We start from the raw sequence: 20,765 nt of genomic DNA, 5'->3' as shown, positions 1-20,765 counted from the left end.
TATACATATATATATGAATATATACACATATATATTCATATATATATACATATATACACATATATATTCATATATATATGAATATATACGTATATATTCATATATATATACATATATATATGCATATATACGTATATATTCATATATATATGCATATATACACATATATATATGAATATATATGAATATATGAATATATATGAATATATATGTGTATATATGCATATGAATATATATGAATATATGAATATATATGTGTATATATGCATATATATATGAATATATACACGTATATATTCATATATATATATATGCCTTAAGGATGGTAATTGTTTCAGAAACCATGGGTATAGTCCTCCATATTTAGAGTTCTTATACTCCCCAGGAGAAGAAATACTACATATTATTCCTAGCTTCACCAATAATGTGCTTACGGATTATTTCTGGTTTGGGCCATTAGAAATTCTTTTCAATGTCTTCTGGTGCATATCTACATATACTTTTCTATGGTATTTACTCAAGAGTGAAATTTCTGGGCTAGAGATTATCTATGTTTTCAGTTTTACTACATAATTCTCAACTGTTTTCCAAAGTGGCTATATTAATTTTGCACTCCCACCAACAGAGTATTAGAATTATATCCTCTTCACCACTGGATATTATATCAGATTGTAAAAATTTGCCAATCTGGAATGTGGGTAATGATCTCCTATTATGGTTTTGATTTATATTTTCCTGATTACTAATAAGGTTGAGCTCCATTTCGTATGACGATTGGATATGTGGAATCCCTCTCTTTTGAAGGAACTGCAAATCATTCCATTTTTCTGCAAAGGTGTTGTCTGTCTTCTTCTTACTGATTTGTTTCTCATTATTTCGATTCTCATTATTCATGGTATTTGTGTTGTATAACTACTGTCATGAACAGTGAATTAGCCAATGCTGAACCATGCTCTTAGGAAAAATACAGGATTAAGTTCCTGTGAGTCGCTGGTCACGTTTTCATCAACTGAAACACCATTTGTGTTATAGGTTCATTTGCCAATGTCCTTGTAAACCAGCCAGACTCATCAGCATTGGAAATCTGCTCTTTCAATTACCCTTTCCCTGTATAACCCTTAACATACATTTTAAAATTCCTTTGTAACCTCCCCATCTGCCTCACCTATGAGTCTAGCTTTTTTCACACCATATTGCCTTTTGAAACTTGCAAGCCAGCCAGCCAGGATTAGTCAAGAAGAGTTTAATATTTTCCTGACCCTGGGCAACGTGAATGTACATTTCTTTGGTGTTTAGTCTCACAACTGTCCTCTATGCTTTCATTAACTTGTTGTCATCTCATCAATCCACAAATGTAGCCACTTTTCCATCTCTTCCATAGCTTCATCACGCACTGTAGCCATTACTTTATCACTTTCCAGAGCTGCCTCATGGAAAGATTGACGAATTTCCTCTTTCTCTTTCTGAATATACCTGTGGAACTGTATAAAACTTTTGGACATGAGGGATTCCATTTTGAGAAAAGCTCCATTTTCCTTCCTAAAACAAATGGCTAATGAACTCTTGAACAAACAAAAAGACTCTTGACTGGGCCAGAAGCAGCAATTGTTCCTGAAGTCTGCTTATGGACTTTCTGAAGACAGAATAGTTGATCAGGGTGTCACCAGCAGCTTAGCCTGTTAGTGCCAATGACAATATATTTTTTGTCTCCTATCCTAGTCATGTAATTGCCTCCCTCCTTTCTCTTCTTCATAAAAACCTCTTGCTTTTACCCCACAGGTAGGATACTTTTCTGGCTACTGCTGGAATTGTGCTCCCCAAATTGCAATTCTTTGATCCCAAGTAAAGACTTGTTTTCCTCTCATTGTTGCTCTTACTTTTAGACATTCCATATTGTTTCATTAACCTTGAACTCATGGCCAACAACACTCATGCCTGAACAAAGCTTATTAAGACTCATATTTTCTCTGTGATGGACTTCACAGCCTTCTCAGGAACACTAGACATCACTTCAACGCTGCTGGAGGCCATATTAAACAGCAAAATCACCAAAAACAAGCAAAAAAAATTTTAAAATGTGGCACTCAACAGACCTCGAAAAGAGTATTTGTTTATGGTATGAGAGCTGAGACAAGAAGGTAGAGCATTGCCTTGTTCAGTGTCACCTGGCAATGTATGTATTGAGTGATTCAAATCCGCTGCTCTTCCCATGATCATGAATGTCCACAAAGTACTGCAAGTATTGATTTGGGGATTAGAAATACATTTTAGTGAGCAGACAGATTCGCAAATACAGAACAGGGGCTGTGTATGTTGATGTACAAGTATACTTTGTTTTATTGTGCTTTGCTTTATTGCACTTCAAAGATAATTGCATTTTTTTTAGATTTTATTTATTTATTTGAGAGAGAGCACGCTGGAGAGAGAGAGAGAGAGAGAGGGACAGCGCGAGCATGCGCAAGCCCAGGAGCAGGGGGGAGGGGCAAAGAGAGAGGGAGAAGCTGACTCTCAGCTGAGCAGGGAGCCCGTGTCCATCCCACGACCCTGGGATCATGGCCTGAGCCGAAATCAAGAGTTGGACGCTTCACTGACTGAGCCACCCAGGTGCCCCTAAAGATTTTATTTTTAAGTAATCTCTACACCCAACGTGGGGATCAAATCTACAACCCTGAGATCAAGAGTCCCATGTTCCACTGACTGCACCAGCCAGGCGCCCCAGCATTTTTTAGTAATAAAGTATTTTTAAATTAAGGTATGTACCTCTTAAAGACACAGTGTTATTTCATACTTAGTAGACTACAGTATAGTGTAAATATAACTTTTTAAAAAGTTTATTTATTTATATTTACATCATCGCTACACCCAATGTGGGGTTTGAACTCATGAACCTGAGATCAAGAGCAGAATGCTCTTCTGACTGAGCCAGTCTGGTGCCCCCAAACATAACTTTTATATGCACTGGGAAACCAAAAAATTCGCTTGATCCACTTGACTGTGATATTTGTTTTATTGTGGTAGTCTGGAACCGAATCCACAGTATCTCCAAGGTATGCCTGGATGTGTGTGCGAAGAAGTCAGGGTTAAGTTTAACTTTTTTTCATTTTTTCCCTGTGGATACTAAGTGTCTCAGCACCATTAGAAAAAAATTAACCTTTCCCCCACTCTGCAGGGCTTTTTTTGTCATAAATCAAATATATATTTATGCAAGGCTCTATGTGATATTGTAATTTATAATGAATATATTTGATCTCCCTCTCATCTCTGGCACAGAGCTCCTAAAACCCTGGGAATTTCCTAAGTGCTGAGAACCATAAAGGTGTCTTGTTATGTTAATGAGGTCACTTTTGGAAAGCCCCTGGGTAACCTAAAGATGGGGGCTGGTTGCTAGAGGAAACAACTGAGATTAGAGGGTAGGAACTTTCAGCCCACCCCCTGACTCCGGGGAGGGGAGTGGGGGAAGTTGAACCAGCCAATGACGTAATCATGCCTCTGTTTCGAAGCCTCCATCAAACCCAAAAGGAGGGGTTTGGGAGGGTTTCTGGGTTGGTGAACACGGGGAGATTTGGGGAGAATGGCGGCCTGGAGAGGGCAGGGAAGCTGTGTGCCCTTTCTCCAGACCTCGCCCTGCCTCACTCTTCCGCCTGGCTTTTCCTGAGTTACATCCTTTTATAATCAACCACTGATCTGGTAAGGAAAATGTTTCTCTAAGTTCTGTGAGCTGCTCTAGCAAATTAATTGAACCTGAGGAAGGGTTGGTGGGAACCTCTGATTTATACTAGATCTTAGCCAAAAGGCCGAGAAGCGATTTATAGCCGCTTAGTCCCAAGCACATGGGCTTGCGAATGGCGCCTGAAGTCGGGGGTGGGAGTGGGACAGGCTTGTAGGACTGAGCCCTTAACTCGTGAGGGTCTGACGCTCTCTCCGGGTTGATAGTGTCAGAATTGGGTTGAATTGTAGGACTCCCAGCTGGAGTCCCGAGAATTACTTGTTGATGTGGGAATCCCCACTCCGCACACATTGGAAATTGGTGACCTGAACCTTTATACTCTATTTCTACCTTCTCTTCTCAGTTCTGTCCATTTTACTATCCCTACACTAATATCTCACTGCCTTAATTACTATAATTCTATAATTATTTTTGATATCTGGTAGTCCAAGTCCTTACACTTCAGCTTTTTCAAAAGTGCCTCATTTTTGCCTCTTTGTGTTTCTATGTATATTTTAGAATCATTTTGTCAATTGCCACAAAAATCTGTGTAGATCCATTGATTAGGTTTTCACTCAATTCATAGATCAATTTAAGGGTAATTGACATTTTACAAATATTACGTTTTCCAGACCATAATACTGAACATTGATTTAGGTCTTCTTTAATTTCTCTCAATGATTTATTCTGCACAGAGGTCTTCACCTGTTTTGTTATGTTTAATTTTAGATAATTGATATACATTTTTTCATTATATATATATTTTAATGTAAGTTCAATGCCCATCTTGGGGCTTGAACTATGACCCCGAGAACAAGAGTCACATGCTCCACCAACTGAGCCAGCCAGACACACTGATAATTGATATTTTTTATGGCCCCATAGACGTTATCTTTTTAAATATCATTTTTTATTTCCTGATGGTACATATAAATTCCATTCTCTTATGTTTTTATTATGGAGAACTTGCTAAACTTACTTATTCTGATAATTTATTTCTATATTATTTTGTATTTTATGTGCATAATCATATAATATATGTATAATGTCATCTTTTCCTTTCTTTCTAATGAATAAAACTTAACCATGCCGGTTAGGACCTCAGTACAAATGATCAGTTGAAGTGGTGGTAGTGGACATCTTTGGGTTGTTCCAGATTTCAATGGAAATTGCTCAGTGTGTCACCATAAAGTGTGTTTTGTAGCTGTCAGCTTTCAATTAAAGGAAGTTCTTTTATAGGTATTTAGCTAAGTGTTTTTATTATGAATGTGTTATTAATTTTATCAAATAATTTTATTCCACCTATTTTAACAATCATATGAGATTCCTTTTTTAATATGGTAATCTGGGTACATTACACCAAGTAAAATTTTAAAGTGAAACAAAACCACCATTTGTGAAGTACCTCCACAATGTAATGATGCATCATCTTTTTGTGTGTGGGTGATATTTTGTGGTCTTTTACTTGTATACTTTTGAATGAGATGCAAGCGTAATTTTCCTCTCTTATACAACTCTTGTTAAGAGTCTGTTAACAAGGTGTTAGACTCAGTGAATGAGTTGCAAATTGTACCTTCTTATTCTGTTATTAGGAATAATAGTTTGTGTAATGCTGGAATTATTGTTTTCTTGAATGGTTGGTAGAACTACCAGTGAAGTTCTTTGCACCTGCAGCTTTCAATGTAGGAAGATTATTATTATTCCTAATGCAAGTTATTTAATAATTATAGAACTATTCAGTTTTTTTTAAATTTTTTTTAAAGGTTTTATTTATTTATTTAATTGACACACACAGAGAGAGAGAGAGACAGCGTGAGAGGGAACACAAGCAGGGGAAGTGGGAGAGGGAGAAGCAGGCTTCCCGCCAAGCAGGGAGCCTGATGTGGGGCTCGATCCCAGGACCCTGGGATCATGACCTGAGCTGAAGGCAGTTACTTAACCAACTGAGCCACCCAGGTGCCCCAGAACTATTCAGTTTTAAAGATTTTATTTATTTATTTATTTATTTAAGAGAGGGAGGGGGAGAGAAAGAGAGAAAGAGGAAGAGCACAGAGGGAGAGTGAGAGGGAGAAACAGACTCCCGGCTGAGCAGAGAGCCCTATGCGGGGCTCCATCCCAGGACCCTGAGATCATGACCCAAGCCAAAGGCAGACGCTTAACTGACTGAGCCACCCAGGTGTCCCTAGATTTCTTTGATTTTTCTCTATTTCCCTATTTTCAATTTCATTGATTTCTTCTCTAATATTTTCTATTTCTATTTTCATGCTATTTTTAGACTTATATGTTCTTTTTTTCCCTTTAGTTTCCTAGGATGGAACTTTAAATTAAAGATAATAGATCTTTGTTCATTTCTTTTTTTTTAAGATTTTATTTTTATTTATTTGTGAGAAAGAGAGACTGAGAGAGAGAGAGAGAGAGAGAGAAGGAGCGCACAAGCAGGGGGAGTAGCAGAGGGAGAGGGAGAAACAGGTTCCCCGCTGAGCAGGGAGCCCGATGCGGGACTCGATCCCGGGACCCTATCCCGGGACCCTAGGATCATACCTGAGCAGAAGGCAGACTCTTAACCAACTGAGCCACCCAGGCATCCCTATCTTTGTTCATTTCTAATATATGTATTTTATGTTATATAAATTTTCTTTTTTTTTAAGATTTTATTTATTTATTTGACAGAGAGAGACACAGCGAGAGAGGGAACACAAGCAAGGGGAGTGGGAGAGGGAGAGGCAGGCTTCCCGCAGAGCAGGGAGCCCGATGCGGGGCTCGATCCCAGGACCCTGGGATCACGACCTGAGCCCAAGGCAGACGCTTAACGACTGAGCCACCCAGGCGCCCCTATATAAATTTTCTTCTAAACTCTACTTTCTATGCATGTCACAAAATTTGATCCGTTGTATTTTTATATTCATTAGGTTCAAAATATTTTTTAAAAATCTCTTAAGACCTCTTCTTTGTTCATTGTGTTATTTCAAAATGTGCCTTTTAATTTGCAAATATTTGGAAACTTTAGAGCTCTCTTCCTGTTACAGATTTCTAATTTGATTGCTTTGTGGTATGAAAACATGTGTTGTATGGTTTCTTTTATTAGGATTGGTTTCCGGAGATTTACCTTGTTCCTTTGTTTAGAATATCTTTGATTGTTCATTTTCCTTGACTCTCTGTGTTGGCGTCTGTGCATGAGACAAAGCAGGCACTTCTCCCAGTCTTCACTGACTGGCCACATTAGGCACAAGATTCCCATCAGTCAACCTGTCACAGGTTCCGGGGGGCCTCTAATAACTCTTTCCTTCTCCAAGGGGAAACCAAGAGTTGGGATTTTCCAACTGCTCACTCTGCTGAGCAGGGGAAGGCTCAATGGCATTTACCAGCCCAAGCCACAGCCTCTCTCCCCTGGGTGGGTAGAAAATGCAGGTCCTGTTTGAACTCCAGGACTGGTAAGACAGACGCTAGTTCTTTGGGCATCCCTGGAGAAGGGAGGAAGCTGGACGCACAGATCAACTCTTTCCTTCCCCAGAGGGAAGCTGAAAGCTGTTTTGTTTGTTTTTTTTAATCCTCTCACTCTGCTGAGCAGAGGGAAGGATCTATGGTTTCTACCAGCCCAACCCATTGCCTCAGTTCTCCCCCTGGTAGCTAGACTATGCTGGTTGTTTTAGAACTGCAGGATGTGGGGGCACCTGGGATCTTGGGGGGCGGATCTGGTCAGTGGTCTCAGCCAAGTCAGTGGGGGTGGGGTTGGTTGATTGAGCCCTGCCTCTGGCTCAGTGCTCAGGGAGGAGTCACTTGGCCCTCTCTCTCCCCCTCAGCTCATCCCTCCCTCACCCTCCCACCCCTGTTGTCTTTCTCAAATAAATAAATAAAATCTTAAAAAAAAAAAAAAAGGAACTGCAGGATGTGTTAGAACTGCAGGACTAGCAAGACAAATCAGTCCTCTCTAGGGAGCGCCCTTGAAGAGGGTTGGGCTGCTGGATGTGTGAACCAACTCCCTCCCTCCCCTGGGTGAAGCTGGGAGCTAAGGGATCTCTTTCTGTTGGTATGGTGCTGGGACTGAGTCAGGGACTCCAGTGAGAGAGTGTTCCAAATCTTCCTACTGGCTTCAGTGAGTCTCATTCTGCCTTCTCCTGAGTGCAGGAGACTTTCAGTTAGTATCTAGATTTCTTGCAAAGGGAATTTGTCTGTGAATTATGGTGGAATTGATATGTTTGTGGACTTCCTACTTCAATATCTTGCTGATGTCACTTCATATGATTTTTTAAAAAGGGGATAGGGTGTGTTTTATGGCCCCAAATGTAGTTTATCTTAGTGAATTTTATGGGTAACTTGAGAAAAAGATGGATTCTCTTATTGTTGAATGGATTATTTTATAAATCTCAGTTAGATCATGTTGATTGATGGTGCTGTTTATGTCGTTTACACCCTACTGATTTTCTGCCTGGTTGATCTATCAATCGCTAATATAGGAGTTTTGAAGTAACCAAGAATTCACAGTTGCCCATTTCTTACTCTTTGCTTTGTCTTGACCAAAATTTAGTCAGGCTTCTCTCCTCCCTAGGGCCCCTGAACTTTGCTTGTCCCCAAGCTTGAGCAGGCACTAAAATGCAGAACATCTCCTCTTATCAGTTTATTTTGAGAATTGGCTGACCACAGTGAGACACTTTTCTTGTCAATCTTGCTAGATATTCCTTCTCATTTGTCCAACTTCCCCTTAGATACTGCTTACATTTTTGTTTGATTTTGAGATGCTTGCAGCTTTCTGAAATAGGGGTAGATGTCCCTATTGCAATAGTCTTTCTTCTGAATAAAGTCTCTCCTTATCTAAGTCCAGATTTGTTTTTATTTGACAGGAGTATCCAACTCCAATACATGATTTGTTTATTTCTTCTTACATTTTTATCAGTTTTTTTCAGGTATTTTGACAGTCTTGTTAGCAATATACACATTTAGGATCAATTATGTCTTTCTAGAGAACTTAACTCTTTACCACTACATAATGTCCCTTGTGATGATTAATTTTAAGTGTCAATTTGGCTAGGCCATAGTACCTCAGTATTTGGTCAAACACAGTCTAAATGTCCCTGTGAAGGTATTTTTTAGGTATGATCAGCATTTAAAACAGCAGACTTGGGGCGCCTGGGTGACTCAGTCAGTTAAGCGTCTGCCTTCTGCTCAGGTCATGATCCCAGGGTCCTGGGATCTAGCTCTGCATGCGCTCCCTGCTCAGTGGGGAGCCTGCTTCTCCCTCTCCTGCTCCTCCTGCTTGTGCTCTCTCTCTCTCTCTTTCTCTGTCAAATAAATAAAATTAAAAAAATTAAAAAGCAGACTTTGAGTAAAGCAGGTTATGTCCCATAACATGGGTGGGCCTTATTCAACCAGTTGAAGACCTTAGGACAAAAATAAGAGAGGTCTCCTGTGATCATTAATTTTATATGTCAACTTGACTGGACTGAGGTATACCCAGATAGCTGCTAAAATGTTACTTCTGGGTGTGTGTGTGAGGGTGTTTCTGGAAAAGATTACCATTTGAATTGGTAGACTGAGCTAAGAAGATCTCCCTTCCCACTGGAGGTGGGCATCATCCAATCTGTTGACGGCTGGAATAGAACAAAAAGGTAGAGGAATGGCAAATTTGCTCTCTTTGTTTAAGCTGAGACATCCACCTTTTCCTGCTCTTGAACATTGGTGCTTTCAGTTCTCAGGATTTTGGACTTGGATTTACACCATTGGCTTCTCTGGTTCTCAGGCATTTGGACTTGGATTGAATTATACTACCAGCTTTCCTGGTTGTGCAGCTTACAGATAACAGATCAGGGCGCTGCTGGGCCTCCATAACTACATGAGCATATTCCTATAATAAATTTCTTCTATCTATCTATCCGTCCTATTCTGTTGGTTCTATTTTTACTAAGGTGGTTCTAGAGGAACAGAATTTTAGGCATGACCTTTCTGAATTGGTTCTGTTGTTTCTGGAGTTGATTCTCTAATCTTACTAGATTTAAAGACACTAGTAACTCTATTTCCAGTAGTAAAGAGAGCACTGGTAGTCACCCCATGAATTGTTTATAGAGATAAGCAAAATATCTGCATTGAATACTCCTGATTAACCACTTATAAAAAGCATCTTGTCTTTTACCATTCAGGTGTTCTCGTCAGTTTATGGCTCCAGTGGCTTCTGCTACAGGTTAGCAGTACTTTGTTATGATTAACTGTATTTGCCGGTCTTTACAGATTTTGGGGTGGTGGTTTGCCCTGATACCTCAGTACTCTGAAGGATTTAAGCAAAGTCATTGATTTTCAATTGGTTCAGCCTTTTTCTTTTTCTAAGAATGGAAATGGCGGGGCGCCTGGAGTCAATGGAACATGTGACTCTTGATCTCGGGGTTGTAGGTTTGAACCCCATGTTGGGTGCAGAGATTACTTAGAAATAAAATCTTAAAAAAAAGAATGGAAATGACAACTTTTAAGTCCTTTTCACATCAGTGCTGAAATCAGAAATCTATCAACTTTATTATTTATGTCAGAGGACCAACTTTTGTGTTTTGGGGGGCCCTTGTTACTGTGTATTGGTTTGCTATTTTTTTAAAGAATTTATTTATATATTTGAGAGAGAAAGTGAGAGAGAGAGAGCACAAGCAGGGGGAGAGGCAGAGGGAGAGGAAGAAGCAGACTTCCTGCTGAGCAGGGAGCCTGACAGGCGGGCTCATTTGCTCTTTTTCTAAAGCCCCCCCCCCCCCCCCCCCCCCCCCCCCCCCCGGGACTCCAAGGTCATGACCCAAGCCAGAGGCAGACGCTTAACCAACTGAGGCACAGGTGCCCCTGTTTGCTATTTTTTTTTTAAAAGATTTTATTTTTAAGTAATCTCTGCACCCAACATGGGGCTCAGACCTACAACCCCGAGATCAAGAGTCACACACTCCACCAACTGAGCCAACCAGCCGTGCTTGTTTGCTATTTTATTAATTTGGCTTTCATCTTTAATATTATCTTCCATTTATACTTTTGGGGTTTATTTTTCCATTTCTTTTCTAAACTTATTAAGTAGATGATTAGTGCATTAGTTTTCATCCTTTATTCTTTTCTAACATATGCATTTAAGGCATAAGTTTCCTGCTAAGCATGGCTTTGTCTTCATCCCACATATTTAGATACAGTATTTGTATTAATTTATACTTCAGGATAGTTCTAATTTCTATTAAGACTTGTTTACCCAAAGATTTTTAAAATGTACTTTTTATTTTCTAAAGACATGAGAATTTTCATTTTACCTTTTTGAAATTGATTTCTTTTTTTTTTATTCTTATGTTAATCCCTATACATTACATCATTAGTTTTAGATGAAGTGTTCCATGATTCATTGTTTGTGCATAACACCCAGTGCTCCATGCAGAATGTGCCCTCCTCAATACCCACCAGGCTAACCCATCCTCCCACCCCCCTCCCGAAATTGATTTCTGACATAACTTTGTGATCACAGAGAATATTCCATAATTGAAATCATTTGATTTTTACTGAGGCTAGCTTTGTGGCCAAAGATACAGTCCATGTTTGCAAATGTTCAGTGTGCAGTTATTAGAATTTGTATTCTTCAATAATATGCAGCAGTTATGATATTTAAATTGCTAATGGCTTAATTCTAATGGTTGGTACCTTTACTAATGTTTTATCTGCTTGACTAATCCATTACCGAGACCAGTATGTTCTGTTTGCAAATTTTTTAATTTCTCATTATAATTGTACTAATTAACCTTTTATATATTGTGGTCCTATTCTTAGCACAAACAAAATGACACACAGCTATTATATATTCCTGATGGATTAAGCCTTATATCATTATGAAGTTAAAATCTTTATCTCTACTAATTCATATTGCTGTAAATTTTATTTTATCTCATGTCAATATAGTCATGCCAGTTGCAATTGCAAAGGTACTTATGTGCTTTTACATCTTTGGAGTCAAGGTTCCATAGGAAGGAGAGTGCAGTAAGAAGAAAATGATGGCCATGATGACAGTGATCAAGTTGGTGAATGCTGGACTGGAAGTGAGAGCTGATTACATGTCTTTCATTGCTATACCTTTGCTTCATCCTGGGATCAGAGTACAACGGTCTAATGGAATTCATCAGTTCAAGTGAGAAGCCTTCATTAAGAATAGACTAGTTTTCTATTCATTCCACAAATATTTATTGAGTTCCTGTATAGGTACTCAATAAATATATGTACATATATAATATAATAATATTATATAATATATATATAATATATATAATAGATACAATAAGTATGTACATATATAATATAATATTTATATTATAGATGTATAATATGTAGGTACAATACAGGTACTCAATAAACATATATATATAAAATATATATGCACATATGTGTGTGTGTGTAGAGAGAGCACGTGCATGCACACTGGCACGTGGGACATGCCAGGAATGAACAAGGGAAATAATCCTTAAGTACTTAGATCATACCAGTCCCTTTTGTTCTAAGGAAATTAAGGCACAGAGAGGTTAGATGACATGCCCAAAGTCAGACTCCTAAAAAGTAGTAGATGTAGGATTTTAAAGATTTTTTTTTTTTTTTTTTATTCATGAGAGACAGAGCGAGAGAGAAAGGCAGAGGGAGAAGCAGGCTCCCAAAGAGCAGGGAGCCCAATGCGGGACTCGATCCCAGGACCCTGAGATCATGACCTGAGCCGAAGGCAGACGCTTAACCATCTGAGCCACCCAGGCGCCCAGTAGATGTAGGATTTTAAACAAAACCTACCCGCCTCCACTTTCTCTCCTAAAGTATACTACCTCGTAATGTCATGAGGAAAAAAAAAAATTAAAGCGTTACGGCAGTCTGGAGGAGGAATTGATGAATCCTTTCCCCGGGGGTCAGAGAAGGTCTCAGTTGGTTGAGGAGGCTTTGATTGGCGAGGGATGAGGCGGGGCCGACGACGAGGTGCAGAGGCTGTTTGTTGAAGGTTGAGGAAGCAGCGGGAGCAAAAGCCGTGAGCAATGAGTATGTGTGAGGTTTCCAAGAAAGGAAGTGGCTGGCTCCTGTGCCTGGAGCCCAGACTGGATGGGGTGTGAGGGGAGTGGTGAGAAGTCGCCCCGGAAACAGCGTGGAGCTCCAGTGCGGAGCCCTTTCGAGTGTCGTGCCGGGGATTTCAGATTTCCTTACGTCTGTGCTGCCAACCGAGGGCGGGGGGAAAACGTGAGCGGTGAGAGCCTCGAACAGGGCTGCTGCGGCAATGAAAACGAAAAGGCTCACAAGAATCCAAAGATAGCTTTCTGGCACAAGTGACTGCATCTCATGACTGGTTAGAGACGGGGCTGAGAGACGAAGGAGTCGGGGTGCTGCCGAGGCTCGGGTTTGGGTGAAGAGCTGGCTCATTCAGCTGCGTGCAGTTCACCCAGCATTTCCTGAGTGCCTCTGTGCTGGGGCACCAGATGACGGAAGGGCCGGCTTGGGGCTTTTTAATGTGTAAATTTTTTATTGCGCTATCACTGATGTGTAACATTATATTAGTTTCGGGTAGACAACGTAACGATTCGCTCTTTGTATATAATGCAAAGAAAGTGACCACGGCAGTAAGTCTAGTTAACAGCTGTCACCACACGTAGCTACAAGTTTGTTTTCTTGGGATGAGCACTTTGAAGATTGATGCTCTTAGCAACTTTCAAATCTATAAGACAGTGTTATTAGCTCTAGTCGCCATGCTGTACATGACACCCCCATGACTTCTTTATTTTATAACTGGAAGTTTGTACCTTTTGACCCCCTTCACCCATTTTGCCCCCCACCATAGGCAACCACCAATTTGTTATCTGTATCTGTGAGTTCCTTGTTATTTTGTTGTTGTTGTTAGGATGCCACATATGAGTGAGATCATACGGTATTTGTCTTGCTCTGACTTATTTCACTTAGCATAATGCCCTCAAGGTCCATCCATGTTGTTGCAAAAGGCAAGATCTCATTCTTTTTTATGGCTCGGTCATCTTCCATGTTTTTGTTTTTGTTTTTTAATCCATTCATCTGTGGATGCACACTCGGGTTGTTTCCATGTCTTGGCTGTTGTAAATGATGCTGCAGCGAACATGGGGGTGCATGTGTATATTTCTGAGCTAGGGTTTTCATTTCCTTCGGATAAATACCCAGAAGTGGAATTGGTTCTGTTTTAAAGTTTTCCCCCCCAAATACAAAGGGGTTGATTCACTTCTGCCCTCAGTACAAAGTGTGATATGGACCCGCCCCCCATATTTTAAACATTTTGAGGAGCCTCCATACTGTTTTCCACCGTGGCTGTAGCAGTTTGCTTTCCCACCGACAGTGCACAGGGCTTCCCTCTCCGCCACGGCCTTGTCAACACTTGTTATTTCCTGTCTTTTTTCGAAATAGCTGTGCTGACAGGTGTGAGGTGATGTGTCATTGTCCTTTCATTTGCATCGCTGTCTACCTTCCGAGTGTGTGTCCTCGTCTGCAATATGGGCATGCTGACAGTGCCCCCTTCGAGGGGTTATCGGGAGGGCCAAAGGCGGGATACGTGCCTTGCAAGCTCCTGGCACCAAGGAAGGCCCCGTAAGGACACGAGAGTTGTCATCGTTATGGTTAGAAGAACCCAGTGTGTGCTGGGCCGCACGGCTTTTGCGAAAGCTCAAGGGCGAGGGTCTGCCCAAGGTAAGGAGCAGGAGGTCAGGTTTCATCATAGACTCCGGAGGATCTTGTGGCCCTGGTGCCCGTGATCATCTCCCTGAAGCCGTCCCCGAGTTTGCGCATCTGTAGGGTGCTTTGGGACCCTCGCTGCCCATTCTGTGGCGCTCCGGACCCTTTGCCTGTCAGAGCACAGGTGCAAGTCGTAAAAGCTGGAGCGATTGGACAGATCCTGGGCAGCCGGGCCTGTACGCCCTTGATCCGCGAGAATGGCCCTGGCTGCAACCCCAGGTGGGGCCAGGTGGGCTCGCGCCGCCAATCAGCAGCCTGCCTGAGACTGAGCCGTGCCGCTGGGAACCCCGCAGTCACCCCGCCTATGACACGCGCTTGCCATTTCCAGCCTTGCGCTCAGGTCCTCACATTCCCGGGGGCAGGTCTGTGCACGTGCTAGCCTCGGACTGCATCCGCGTGCGATCCCTCTCCACGGCAAGCCTTCTAAGGGGCCGTGCCGACTGCTGAAGGCATGCTGCCCACGGCAGCTCCTGCCTGGGGACTCCCTTGCCGTGGTCCTTTGTGAGCCGGGGCCGAAGGAGGCTGTGCGCACCCGTCCGAGCGATGCGACCCGACGCTGCCTGGCCACGCGCCTCGCGGCCGGTATCCGCGCCGCCTCCTCCCGGCGCACCTCGGGCCTCGGCGACGTTAGCCCCCGAGGAAGCAGAGGCCGAGAGGTTAGGGACTGTGTCCCCAGGCACGGGTAGCAAGTGGCCCCTTGCTGGAATTTGAGCCTAGGTCTGTGGACTTCAGAGCCCAGCCCCGACTTCACGCTCGTCATCAGGTTTCCTCCAACTTTTCCCAGGGCGGCATTTTCATGTCCGGTGGACAGCGCACAGTTGATGGGCACAAACACTTGGCTGTGTCAGGATGCCGCGCGCCCCCCCCCACTGCCGTCACAGTTATGACAGCCCCCGTCTGCTGCCCCACGATAAGGGAACAGTGAAAGGTGACGTGGTGTGACGTTTGTGATTCCTGTGACACGTGTCGGGAAAAGGCAGTCCTTTTTGTCCCTTCCCGTCTGCTCCGATCATCACGGTCTAGCATGACACAGTGTTTTCCTTCTGCGGACCTGGAAATTAGTGGAACTTGAGCTTGACTCCCAGCTCTACCACCTCATAAGTGTGTGCGCAGCCTTTATCCCTTACCTCCCTTTATCTCTTGGGGTTTCATTTCTTTACCTGTGTAACTATCGGTGGAGCAAATACTGATGACTGCCTTGCATACAGTTGCCACAGGCTGCTTTGTGCTAGAGATGGAGATGGGGGGATGAACACATGGTGTCCCCGTTCTCATGGATTCCCGGGCTTGTGAGGGAGACTGACCAGCAAGTGGATGATGATACAGGGGGGTGAGAAGTGGAAAAACACGCAGTCCTGTGACGGTGTGGGAGAGAGTCAACTGGACTCGTATCCTCCTGCCCCTAAGCTGCCCCTTCTTGAGTGGCTTCATTCTTCCCCGTTAAAGCATATCTCCTCCACCCACAAAAGTCCTTTCCGGGGGGGCGCCCGGGTGGCTCAGTCCGTTGAGCGTCCGACTCTTGCTCTCTGCTCAGGTCATGATCTCAGGGTCCTGAGATGGTGCTCTGTGAGGAGCTCAGTGTCTGCCTGTCCCTGTCCCTCCCCCTCTGCCACACCAACCCCCCCATGCTCTCTCAAATAAATAAAATAACTTTTTAAAAAGCCCTTTCCAATTTCCATCTCCTTCATTGACCCTATCTATGTTCTGTGATCTGTTCTTTTTTTTTTTTTTTTTTAAGTAGGCTCCACGCCCAGCGTGGAGCCCAACATTGGGCTTGGACTCATGACCCTGAGGTCAAGACCTGAGTTGAGATCAAGAGTCAGAGGCTTAACCGAATGAGCCACCCAGGAGCCCCTGAGATCTGTTCTCTTTGAGCCTCTATGACGCACCATCCCTGTCTCTCACAGCTCTCCCTTGCTCATGCCATAGTATACCATATTTTCCATGCAGGCGCCATGTCTGATCCATTGGTGTGTCTCTCACAGCTCAGTGCCTGGCCCGGGACAGGAGCTCAGTAAACAATCAGGGATTTCTACTGGGAAAGGGTTGTGAAACGGTCTCTGCCGTTGCCATAAGGTTCTCTGGTGAGGGCATTCAGTGCAGGGCTGGCTAGGGCTAGAGTGAATTGTTGTTGCCAGTAATGGGAGTCAGTAATGGGATACAGATGTCTTCATGACTCGAATTAGTTGCTTCTGGTGTTGACCTCATGGGATGCTGTTGCCATTTGTAATCCTAGTTCTTGTTTGGAAATACACCCACAATTTTTCTAAATACTTTTTAAAAAAGGATTTATTTATTTATTCGAGAGAGAGCAAGTGCATAAGCTGGAGGGGCAGGGAGAGGGAGAGAATCTCAAGCAGACTCTGCCCTGACTGTGGAGTCCGATGTGGGGTTTGATCTCACGACCCTGAGATCACGACCGGAGCTGAAACCAAGAGTTGGATGCTTAAGCGACTGAGCCACCCAGTCGCCCCTCACCCACAATTTTTCGGATGATCATGTTGATCCTGGCAAAATGTAAGCATCTTCTCATGGAAAGACAGAATAAATTAACTGCAGGCTTTTGTTCAAACAAGTCATTATTCGTGAAAATCACATCTTCCTCTATTATCGCCGGCGGTTAATTGTCTTTCATCCCAGAGCCGAGCTTAGCCAGGTGAGAACTTTGCTGATTGTAAGCCCAGTTTTTGGAAATCTGGAACTCTCTCTGCCTTGACTTTCCTCCTTCTCCTGGAGTGCCCCCAGCAGAGCATGTGGTATCCACGTTCCCCTGTATGACATCCTGGCAGCTTTCACAAATGATAGCTCTTGATATTGATTGAACTGAAAGGGCTTCAGAGGGAGTGTGTGAGTCCCACGTGAAAGATGGATTGTGTCATCTGTGGAAGGAACAAAACGGCTCTGTTAGAGATGGAGGTCTGTGTATGTTCACCCAGCTGCACGGTGCAGCACGCCGTGGTGCTGAATGGCCATGTGAGAGAGACCGCCACCCTCATTCTTCCTATCCTTATATATGCCTGTGTTAGAAAGGTATGCTTTATAAAGTGCGAATGGTCTCCAAATAGAAAGCACTGTACAAAATAAAATATGATATTTATGTGTCAGCAAATAGCAGGAAAAAGCTGCCTATTGTGTACTGATTGGAAAGGCAGTTCTAAAGCAAAATTTTTGATGCAGCTTAAAATGTTACTGAGGTAGTGAACTCAACAGTCTTTAAGTGCGTCTGACAAATGTGTTGACATCTGCAAAGCACACCTATTCAAAATAGCCGTTAGTTGGGAAGAGGAAAGTAAACCACGGTCAGTATGAAGGGCTGTTTTTCAAGCCCAAGGCAGACAGCGCAAGAGTGATGTGGGGTATGCGAGGAGCAGTGGGGATCATCTTTTATGCCAGCCTGGCCGTTATTGGCTTTATGACATTTCTGCTTGGTATTATAATTCCCTGAAATTTACAATTTAATTAAGGCTATAGAAATTGATAGAATGACTTTTTAAATGTCAAACAGTTTAATCTTTATAGTTAAAAAGAAAAACCTGTTTGGTTGGATACACATCAGTGCAAGGGACAAGACACCTCAGGAGTTCACCCTGGACAGAAAGTGTGGACCATGTGCCTCAGTTTCTCTATCTTTGAACTGACCTTCAAATGGTGTCTTTCCATTTAGAGTTCAGAAGACCTGGGAAACATAATTGAATCTAAAACATGGGTAAAACAGGAAGCTCTTCTCATCAGGTTGGGTGTGGGGGTAAGGAAAAATGTAGGGGCAAATTACATTCTAATGATTTCTGATTTGTCCTATGTTAGGTTCTACATTGTCACTGATAACATGACAAAATTAAAATAGAGGTAAAATATGCTAACTATATACAGACAAAAAACTGTTGTGCTTAGAATGATGTTTATTGAAATATAATTGACACACAACAAACTTTTAATAGCACAATTTTCTTTTCTCCCTCAGAATACATCAGAACCTAGCGTTGTTTCCCGGAAAAGATTCCCCAAATAGCCTTTATGGAATAAAAGTTTGTTCTTTCAAGTTGTCAGGCCATGGGGTTAAAAAAAAAAATCCCAATGCTTTTTTTCTCTTTCCTTGATGTGTACAATTGAAGGTATTTCTTATTGCAAACTAATATTTCCATTTATCATGTGGCATTAAAGCATTTTTCATATTTGGCATAGTAATAAAGGATCACACTCCTTAGCCTTAGGCATCTGAGAGGGAAAAAACCTGAAGATGTTGAGCATTGTAGAAAATGTCTGAAAATTCGGAATGCTTATATAAAGTTCCTGATGATTAGTGATGTTGAGCATCTTTTCATTGGTCTGTTGGCTATCTGGCTGTCTTCTTTGGACAAATGTCTGTTCATGACCTCTGCCCATTTTTAATTGGAATATTTGCTTTTAGGAGTTGAGTTGTATCAGTTCTTTATATATTTTTGAATACTAACCCTTTATTGTATATGTCATTTGCAAATATCTTCTCCCATTCAGTAGGTTGCCTTTTAATTTTGTTGATTGTTTCCTTCAATGTGTAGAAGCTTTTAATTTTGATGTAGTCCCAACAGTTTATTTATTTTTGTTTTTAAAGGTTTTATTTATGAGAGAGAGAGAACAAGAACAAGAGGAGGGGCAGAGGGAGAGGGTGAGAATCCCAAGCCGGCTCCATGCCAGATGTGGGGCTCGGTCCATGACCCTGATATCATGATCTGAGCCAAAGCCAAGAGTTAGATGCTCAACTGACTGAGCCACCCAGGCAACCCCCAATAGTTTATTTTGCTTTTGTTTCCCTTGCCTCAGGAGACATACCTAGAAGGAAGTTGCCATAGCCAATGTCAGAGAAATTACTGCCTGTGCTCTCTTCCTGAATTTTTATGGTTTCAGATTTCACATTTAAGCCTTTAATCCATTTTGAATTTCTTTTTGTGTATGGTGAAAGAAGGTGGCCCAATGTCATTCTTTTGCATGTAGCTGTCCAGTTCTCCCAACACGATTTGTTAAAGAGACCATCTTTTTCCTGTTTGATATTCTTTCCTGCTTTGTTGAAGGTTAATTGCCCATATAATTGTGGGTTTATTTCTGGGTTTTTTATTCTGTTCTATTGATCTATGTGTCTATATTCTTGTACCAGTACCATACTGTTATGATTACAACAGCTTTGTAATATAACTTGAAGTCTGGGATTGTGATACCTCCAGCTTTGCTTTGCTTTTTCAAAATTGTTTTGGCTATTTGGGGTCTTTTGTGGTTCCATACAAATTTTTAGGATTTTTTTTGTTCTAATTTTGTGAAAAATGCTCTTGGTATTTTGATAGGGATTGCATTAAAGATGTAGATTGCTTTTGGTAGTACAGACATTTTAACAGTATTTGTTCTTCTAATCCATGAACATAGAATGCCTTTTCATTTCTTTGAGTCATCTTCAATTTCTTTCATCAATGTTTTTTTTAATATAGTTTTTCTTTTTTTAAGTGATCTCTACACCCAACGTGGGGCTCAAACTTACAACTTCAAGATCAAGAGTCGCACACTCTACTGACTGAACAAGCCAGATGTCCCTCTTTCATCATTGTTTTATAGTTTTCAGAGTACAAGTCTTTCGCCTCTTTGGGTAGGTTTATTCCTGGGTATCTTATTATTTTTGGTGCAATTGTAAATGAGATAGTTTTAATTTATCTTCTGCTTCATTATTAGTGTATAGAAATGCCACAGATTTCTGCACATTGATTTTGTATCCTGTGACTTTACTCAATTTATCAGTTCTAGTAGTTTTTTGGTGGAGTCTTTAGAGTTTTCTATATATAATATCATGTCCTCTGCAAATAGTGACAATTTTACTTCTTTACCATTTTGGATGCCTTTTATTTCTTTTTCTTATGTAATTGCTGTGACTAGGCCTTCTAGTACTATGTTGAATAAAAATGGTGAACATGAACATCCTTGTCTTGTTCCTGACCTTAGGGGGAAAGCTCTCAGTTTTCCCCATTGAGTATCCTTTCCTTTGTATGGGAAAATTTCCTATGGAATAAAATTTTTCTTTGTATAGGAAATACCGGCGCCACAAACCCAACATTGAGTAGACTGCTTTCTTGCTAAGAAGCTTGGGGTGGAGCAGTGTCCTTCCGAGTGTGAAGAGTGGGAGTGGTCCACCTCCACAGGCAGGCAATAAAGGGGAGCATTGTCTGTAGAGAATTTTAAAGCAAGAATAAAATTGAGTAAATGTCAGGCTTTTTATTTTTATTTTTATTTTTTTTTAAAGATTTTATTTATTTATTTGACAGAGAGAGACACAGCGAGAGAGGGAACACAAGCAGGGGGAGTGGGAGAGGGAGAAGCAGGCTTCCTGCGGACA

At 41.7% G+C, this 20,765-nt stretch overlaps 1 pseudogene; it reads right to left on the bottom strand.

The window, feature by feature from the left end:
* Positions 1-1,322: 1,322 nt before the first annotated feature.
* Positions 1,323-20,765, bottom strand: part of LOC110575825 — a 45,035-nt pseudogene continuing 25,592 nt past the window's right edge.

The sequence above is a fragment of the Neomonachus schauinslandi genome, chromosome X (genome assembly GCF_002201575.2).
Source record: "Neomonachus schauinslandi chromosome X, ASM220157v2, whole genome shotgun sequence".
NCBI classification, from domain to species: Eukaryota; Metazoa; Chordata; class Mammalia; order Carnivora; family Phocidae; genus Neomonachus; species Neomonachus schauinslandi.
Note: the sequence above shows the minus strand (reverse complement) of the source record. Positions and strands in the feature narration are given on the sequence as shown.